This window comes from Bombus flavifrons, chromosome 1 (assembly GCF_040668555.2).
Source record: "Bombus flavifrons isolate JBK064 chromosome 1, iyBomFlav1_principal, whole genome shotgun sequence".
NCBI classification, from domain to species: Eukaryota; Metazoa; Arthropoda; class Insecta; order Hymenoptera; family Apidae; genus Bombus; species Bombus flavifrons.
The window spans coordinates 16595600-16604801 of NC_138442.1; the positions used below are offsets into that span (position 1 = coordinate 16595600).

A 9202-nucleotide genomic window follows, 5' to 3' on the forward strand; every position below is an offset into this window, starting at 1 on the left:
GACTGATCATGTGAAATTTTTCTTGCTACGTGATATTTCTGAATAACATAGTACTCTACTTTTCACTGACCTGATACAGAATATTAGAAATAAGAACAGTGAAAGAATTACTCTCTCGTTAATAGCTTTTTAATGGCACATGCTTACCGATAAAAGAACATTTCGTCATTAGTGGTGATGCTATTGTATGATTAATTTTATGATAAAAGTTATATCTAACCTATTATTAATACGTGGCATTATTATTCTATCACTAGCAAACATATTACAAAAGAACGACGAAAAAAAGAACAACGTTTGATAAGTGTTATACAAAGGAATTATCCGCAATTGATAACATTAGGGAAAGCCAGGTTACAACTAGAGCACGTGAATTTTTTCTGAAATGCATCGCGGCGATCTGTCTTCTAATAATTATTTAGCGATAACAAAGTGTTACATCATTCTTCCGCAATTCAGTCAATGGTCTTTGAATTCTACGAGTCTTTTATTCGTTACCAATAAAACAGTTTCTCTAATTGTAACATTTTTCTTTTTAAATAATATAATTTGACTAAATAGGAACCGAATTTCCTATCAATTTTCGCGGATACCTTGATACTGACGATCCTTGATATGTGTCACTCTTCTATACTAAAGTAAGTATGCTAAATAAGTTGAAGCTTAAAGAGGAATTTCATCAGAATTTCGTTAAGAATTTCAGAGAAATATCAAGATGACAAATAGCGCGTTCTAAGGTAACTGTCGATCAAATTGACTAAATAGTGTCTACTCCGTGTTAAAGTTAAACTTGGTGCAGTATCATGATGTGAAAACAGCCGCATTAAATTCCCAGTGATTTACGAACTGCGAGTGTGTTTGTCGTGTAAAGAGAGTCAGTCATAAAGTACCGGTTAATTCCAACTTGTGAACTTTTTTAAAGAACTACGCGAATATCTCGTCCGAGATAAAGATATTGTCCTGAAAGTTTTTTGATATCCTGCCTGTCTAGCGCGGTGGAAGCTTCTTTCTATCCGGCCCAGCCCCCGTTAAATCATTTCAAGCGTCACAAACAGCGTACAACTTTTCGTCATGGGCCCCGAAAACAACTTGAAAAATTTGACTTTTAGAGGCACGGTGCTCTCGTTTTAAACAATTCTCGCTCAGTGTATTCGGTAATTCTTAATTCTAAAAATACCTATTTTCTATTCACTGCGTGTATTATAATTTCTTATTAGGTTTCTATCTGGTTCGAATCTTTTATATTTAAATCGACGATGGAAATTCCTTCTTCTTTCCGGTATTACACTTTTTTTTAATCTTCTTCAATTTAGAAGAAGCATCCATAAGCTGTTAATTCGTTACATTGTTACATTGGCAGTTGTATTTTATTTACTTTTATTTGCTGTCCTGTAGTTACATTAAAATAGTATAAGTCTATAAGTATAATGAGTAGTCTTTATTTTGAAATTATATTAGAAGAACTGTACTAAAAATATCCTCTAAAAGGAAAAGACCAATATACGAAACTAATAAATTCGTGAATATGATATTTAATTAGCCACGTTCGATTTTAGAAACACGTAATTTTAGCATAGATACAAGTAAAGCAACTCGAGAAAGATAATTTAAAATTTAAACGAAAACTATTAAAATATCTCTGATAATTCGAATTTAATAGTCAACACAGAAGTACAAGTTTTAAATGAAGATTAAAATTTAATTTCTTTTTTTTTTGGTAATTTTAAAATCAATAAATTTTTGTAACGGTGTTGCCAATGATATAACCCAAACAGAGAAAACGAATAAAATTAACATCAGTTACGCTTTGTAAAGAGCACCTTTGATACCAGCAATCGTTCACAGATTACAAGCAAATTGTGCAGAATAACGGATCTTTTCCACACGTTTAATGATGAGTTTCTACGTGTAGTAATCGACGATATCGCCTGGCAGGTTTAATGATTGAAAGTGCGGTTGTTCTAGCGGAACCAACTGATATTTGCAAGAGAACTCTTTGATCTTTCAGCAGAATACATTTCAGGAAGCTGAAATCTAACGCTTTGCAGATTGGTTTTTTTCCCCAATTCCTTCCTCTATCGTTCGTTTAATCGAACTTCTGTTTGGTGAAATCGTTCCGTTCTCTGCTCTGCATTCTTCCCAGACAGGGATTGTCATTTCTCAATTGCGCTCTTTTTAGTAGCAGAAGATTACACGATATTTTTGTCTTTCAATTTCCTGAGAGCAGATTGAAATTAGTATTCGAGGATTGGAAATTACGAATAGCCGAAGCTTTCGTTTTAAAATGTGATTCATTTATAAATTGTAATCACCGAATCGTCGTTATTTTAAAATTGCGCCCTAAATGTTATCTAATTCTAAACTCGTATAGAATCATTTACCAAGTTCAAAGATACTGTTAAAAATATGATACTGAAAATGCTGAACCTATTAATGCTTAATCAATCGTTAACTGTGAATCGTGAAACGTTAACAAAATATTTTTGAAATTTCTATCCCGAGAGTCCGTTTCGAACTGTAGTGATTATAATTAATACAATTTTAAACATCTATTTTCACCTATTTCCTCGTATAATCGATTAAGAGAAATTTATCAATAACCACTATTATTATTATTACATATACAGAAGACGACATCTCCAGAACCATTTATTATATTTTAGTGTGCTAGTATCCCATCTTTATAATCTTTGAAGAAACCAATTTATAGTAACTAACATAATCTATTACTTTGACACTATGTATTTCGTTTTATTTCACTTTTTAATCCCAATCCTTTCAACATTTCCTATGTATGGAATAAGAATTCTATTCGAACCCATTGTGATTTTCTACTCTGAAAATTGAAAAATCACGATGTATTTGGATATTTCGATGGAAGAAATGAGATTTACTTTCTCCTACAGTTTCAATTGCCCCAACATTTCGCATACACAAAAAGTGGGTTCTATTCGACAACCCTAGAATTTTCTATTCTAAAAATCAATTCATACGATACTACATACCATATGCCGTATCGATACAATTTTCATAGTAGAAATCAGATTTACTTCATTCTTCGATTTCAACTCTCTTAACAACTCTATATCTTCTATGTAAAGAAAGATGTTCCTATTTTAAAGCCTCATAATTATTTATTCTTCGTTATTTAGAAATTCCGATAAGATCAGATCTTTTTACTTTTCTATTCTAATTCCCCTAGCATCTCTTCATCCTTAACGCAAAGAACGAGTTCTACTTCAAACTCTTATAATCCTCTATTCCTTATTATTTGAAAACTCGAATAAAAGATATCGGATCTTCCAATTCTAATTCCCTTTGTACGAAACGAACAGCTGCAACAAGTTGCAAAACGAGATTGTTGCTTCAAGTTCGGCCTCGTTGTAGCAGGGTCAGGTCCCAGTTTTAAGAAACACGCTCGCGGTATTTCAATCATAAACGAAGTTCTCCATCGAATTGGCATATTTAAAGGCGGATCTTGCCACGTTAATCGTGCGCTTCGAAGCAATTTTAAACCTTCCTCTTACGATATACGCGACGATTCCTTTTGCTCTCCTCACGTACGCCTAACGAGTAGTATTCATGAGCTGACGGACTAGAGTAATCGCTTCACAACGAAGTGCTCTAAAAGTTAGAAGAGCGTTCGGATTGCCGCCTCGGTTGAAAATCTGTCTCACGGTCTTCCTTCCCGGAAATCTTGTTTCTGACACTTTTGACTAGGCTCTTTAATCAAATGAAGCTCACGGCGATAAATCTTGGAGTAATTTTTATCTATTCAAATGTTTAGAGTGGCTGAAATTCAAAAGCAATAATTTAGGAAATTCCAGCAATATAGCAAATTCTATACGTTTTTGCCTCGATTGATAGAAAACGAAGGATCTCAGGATTGTACTTTGAAAAAATATGTAAAGCGTATTTCCTTCGTAGTCTTATCGCAAGTTACAATCTTTTCATTGTGTTCTGTTACCTTAACGAATAACAAAGAGGTTTAGTTTTACAAATAAAAGAAGCAATTGAGAAATAAACAGAATCAAATATTCTGCCAACGATATTACGAATTGACATACACAATGTATGAGAGCCTATCAATTTGCCAGTTTTTCACAACATGAATGAGTAGGATCATTAACCATATATATGTCACGGATGTATGTATAAATTATGGGACTGGTGTTATATATTTATCCATGTCATCAAATCAGTCACAATCATGAATATTCAATAGGAAGTGAAAAAAATCTTTGAACAGAAGAATATGCAAGGTAAAGTATGAAAAATATACTTCGTCGTTATTTCTAAGGTAGGTAAAAGTTTCTAAGGTCACTAAGTATCTTCAGAATAAATTTAAGTTATGATATTCTGTGTAAGTTCTTAAAAATATGTTTACCATTCTCTTACGTCAAAGCTGACACTTTTGCAACTCGAACATTGAAATCCATTTGGAATTAATCTATGAAGATATTTATGAACAACAAAGAAGAAGAAGTCTCGTTAGAAGCATGAACATTTGTATAACGTACACATGGACATATACATATACATATGAAATGTACATATATAAACACACAGAAGAATAAATTTCCATTCGAAAACATTTGTAGGAATTAAATAAAAGGGAAACAGTAATGTATATTATGTAACAGCACGTGGTATCCTGTACCTATATCCAAAGTTTGGAATCCTATCTTTACTACTTAAGATAATCACATAGGGCTCTTGCATAATTAACTTGTTAATATTAATAAAATACCATAATTTATGAAAATGTCATTCTAATAATTCTAATAAATTCTCTTATGTAATAGTAAAGCAAATAAAGCGTTTCCAGTAGATTTTATACATTGCAAATTAGTTAATTGCATGCAAGCCAACACGACAGCCGTAAACAACAATTAAAAAGATTATTGATTAATACTTCTCATTTTCTTAAGCGTTCATTGTACAACAGCGACGCGAGTTGTAAAAGATTATTTGCAAAATTTTCACAGATTTCGACAGATTAATAATTTTCGTTGCTGACTCACTCATTCTGTTAATTTGTAGTATTTTCTTACTTTAACTTGCAAAATTGCGAAAACAGTTTGTCCAAAGGAATTCTACAAACTACGATTGCTAAATAATACAATCTCTTAATTTACTAATATCATTTGTTCATTGCACATGGAAACCATGGTATTTCTAAAATCTTGTATCGAGATTCAACTTACTTTTTAGAAGGAAAAAGCAATTTCTATCATTGAAACGAACATTAGCGAAAAATTGTCGTGTAATCGAATAAAGTCTACCGATACAAACGTCTAATACAAACAACAATTAGAAAAGAAGAGGAACCATCGTATTCGTTGAATTGATTACGCAGGAAATCCAACACTCAGCATTCGGAAGAAGCTCGTTTCGAAGTCAACGTGGAGAAGCGACTCCGTTGAAAACAGTGGACGTTTTGGTTGGAAACGCGGTTTGGCCTAACTCCGAGGAATCTGGACCGAAACTATCTTCGAACTGCTGGCAAGACAGTTTGCCTGGAACTGGAATTCTCTCTCTCTCTCTCTCTCTCTCTCTCTCTTTCTGTCTCTCTCTCGGGAAACTATCCATTTCGTTTCTTCGTACTCTCTATATCGGTCCGTTTGCACACTACCCTCCGCTTCTCCCTTATCCATCTTCAAATCCTCGACTTGCCAATTTTCACGCTCACGCTCTGACTCACCGATTGTCAGTTGACATCGTTATACCATGCAATGTGACCGACTTTTTATGAAACACGACGATAGATAAATCTGGCTTTTTCTTTCTATATTTTGATCATTTATTGGCATAGCCAATAAAATCAATATATAAATATTGGGTTGCCTGGAAAATTCGTTTCGTTTCCTGTGGAATTTGCTCGACATGAAATATCATATTGAAAAGTTTCTCACCGAAAAACCTGAGAATCGAAATGTAAATCGAAAGTAACTTTCCGGGTTGCTCAATACAGTGCAGTACCGTACAATGTGTACCAATCGATATATCTATTCATAAATACAAAAATTTAAAGGTAATTTCGGTATTTCGAGATACTTGAAATACTCGAGAATCTTATCAATTTTAATTAATTCTTATTAAATTCCAATTAATTGCTAGTTAGTTTAGTTAACTATATTTCTCGTTCAACCTCTCTGCATTCTTCTGCAAATTGTTTGTTTCGTCGTTTCTTCCCCTTGTCCGCGCAATTCACACTTTTTCTTGTCTGCTCCTATACAGAATCTATTATAGTCCTTTCCTCGTTACTGCATTTGAATCTCGTTGACATCGATCGATCCCTTCTGAATAATAATTTATTACTGATTGTACCAAAATCCAAATTCATATTTTTGAAAACTCGACGAAAGATAGGAAGATCGTAAAATATCGCAAAATATCGTAACTATATTATACAGGGTGGTTGGTAACTGGTGGTACAAGCGGAAAGGGGGTGATTCTACGCGAAAAAAGAAGTCGAAAATATAGAATAAAAATTAAAAAAAAAAAAAAAAATTTTTAATTTTTATTCCACCAACCACCCTGTATATATATTTACTATATTTAGTATATCTCGGATGTTTTACATAAATAATGTGTATTACGCGCGTTCTATGCATTTTCCTTTCTTCAAATCGCATAAATATAATGCAATCATCATTAACGAAATTTGTATCAGAATGAACGATTCTATCGAGAAAATTACAGATTGTAAACAGTTAGTGCGTCACTTTGACAAACGTGTGATCGTAAAATGTGTGCGCAGTATTATTTCTCTTAGAACGATTTGTAAGTTCTAGTTCTAACAGTCTGTAGACGGTCAGAAGATAATCTATAAAAAATGCAAATAAATAAACCGGTTAGAAGAAAAAGAAATATATAATCTATGGAATCGTAATTTTACCTTTCAATTTCTAACTTTCTTTCTTAAAACTTTCCAATTTTAATAAAAGTATTCGTCGTTTCACGTCTTGCTTTCCTAATCTGCGTTTGTCATCCAAGAAGACAAATCTCGTTGAATTGTTTTTTACAAGCTCTGTCTTCATTCTCCGTGTTTCCTACTTCGCGTGCTGAAACCAGAGCAAAGACAAAACGTTTTGTCGGTTTTCTTGGCAATGAATTCGCCAACTTGGCGAAAATTGAATAGATAGCAAAAATGAATGGATAGTGGTGCCAAGTTCCCTAGCAAGAAGGAAAAACAGGAATACCAGCGTAGACAGGACAAAAAATTATTATTCAGTGTATTAAAATCATTATTCAGTTTATTTTAATCGAATAATTTCATGTATATTTCGATTGCGTAAAAATCTCCTAATCATTTTTGCTTAATGCGTCCATCGTATTACAATGAGAGTTTTGTCCTCTTTCTACTATGGTGAATTTTTTTTCTTGTAAACTGCAAAATTATTTACGTACTTATCGTATCAGAAGTTAATTATTGGACATGTGAAGATATTTATACAGTGGAAGCAAAGAATCAATTAAACATGAAACAAAAATAAGCGAAATAAAATTTTGTATTTCATAATCTTTTTAGTCGAGAACCTGAAGTTGGTAAGATGATTTCAAAAACTAGATTAAAGTTCTTTCCAAAGTAAAGATAACGAAAATTACTTAGGAAAAATGGTGCGCTACTTGGAAAAAGTTTTACCATCCTAGACTATGTTTTTGCAGAAGACCGATATAGATACATAACGCACGAACGACATTTCTCCTTTTTAATAAACTGACCGTAACTTCTTATATTAACGTGAAAATATTACTTCATATCTTACATCGTAAAATGGCTTATCTTCTATTTTTTTTTTCTAAACATTTCTAAACGTTTTTGAAAAACGTAAACCTTATACATATTGACAGAAGCGTATAGATTTTAGAACCATAAAATATCACGATAGATTTACTGAGTTATTTAAAAGATTATATTTTAGAATTCCCCTCTGTTTAATTCATATAATCGGATTTTCAATAACAGGTTACCAGAAAATTTAAAATTTAGAACGATTCATAATTCCATCATGCGCGTCACGAGTACGTTTACGTTCTTATTACCAACGTTCTAAATGTGGATCTTGGCCCTAGCAGAAAATATACAGACTACTGAAGAAAGTATATTTCAAGATAACAGACATATACACGTAGTCTTATTACTCTTGAATAATAAACTATCCTGCCAATATACGTGTAAGACGCAAGCAAGCGAACACTCCTCATAAACAAATCAAACTATAATTGCGTTCTACTTATAAACTGATAAACATTATTACCTCATTCGTATCTCCTTCCTTATACAGGGTGGTTGGTAACTGGTGGTACAAGCGGAAAGGGGGTGATTCTACGCGAGAAAAGAAATCGAAAATATAGAATAAAAATTAAAAAATTTTTTAAATTAAAAAAATAATGTCAATCGAGATAACGATTTACAGTGAGATCCGTTATAACGTACCGCACGCGTACCGAGCGAAAATTCAAAGTCGATTTTCTCGAAAACAAAGCTTCAAACGAAAAATTTTTATTCTATATTTTCGACTTCTTTTTTCGCGTAGAATCACCCCCTTTCCGCTTGTACCACCAGTTACCAACCACCCTGTATACATCTGTTATTGTATCATTACACATTACATATTAAATATTATGCGTAATTACTGATTATATTTTATATACTGTGTATTATTATTTTCTTTATTTTAATTAATACGGATCGCACAATTTATTACGATTCATATCACTCACTATAAATAATGTATTCATTAGGTAAACAAACTTTATTTTTAATTTTACAAGCATTTAATCTTAATATTAAGGGAGAAATAACGTTAAGAAATTTAATACGACTGTTACTTTCCTATGTCTGCGTATGTGTGTACGTTTCGTACGATTACGTTGTTTTAAGATTATTAAGAAAATACTGATTTAATTTTAAAGGTCATATCCAAACATATTTGATCTATTTTTAAGATTTAATAAAAAGTTTGGGCTTATATTGTAACTCTAAATAATACTGAGGAAGATAACTTTCTGCTTCATTACGTTTCACTTTCGATACGAAGCTGCAACTTGCTAATCAATTCGCAAATTATATCAAGATCGCTTCAATTGCAGCTAACGATAACTAGCTCAACTATTCTCGTTAAAGAACAATACAGCGTTATTAAGAAAAACCAGAAGTGATTTTCCATGAGAGCTAGATTACGCTTATTGTTAA

The 9202-nt window shown here is 32.4% G+C and overlaps 1 long non-coding RNA gene across 1 annotated transcript; it reads right to left on the reverse strand.

Moving 5' to 3' along the window:
- Positions 1 to 4529: 4529 nt before the first annotated feature.
- LOC138178297 (uncharacterized) lies at positions 4530 to 6490 on the reverse strand. The gene is made up of 3 exons (XR_011172671.1): positions 6118 to 6490; positions 5916 to 6008; positions 4530 to 5847 (listed from the first exon to the last, which is right to left on the reverse strand). It is a non-coding gene; the product is annotated as an uncharacterized LOC138178297 (long non-coding RNA).
- Positions 6491 to 9202: the final 2712 nt, after the last annotated feature.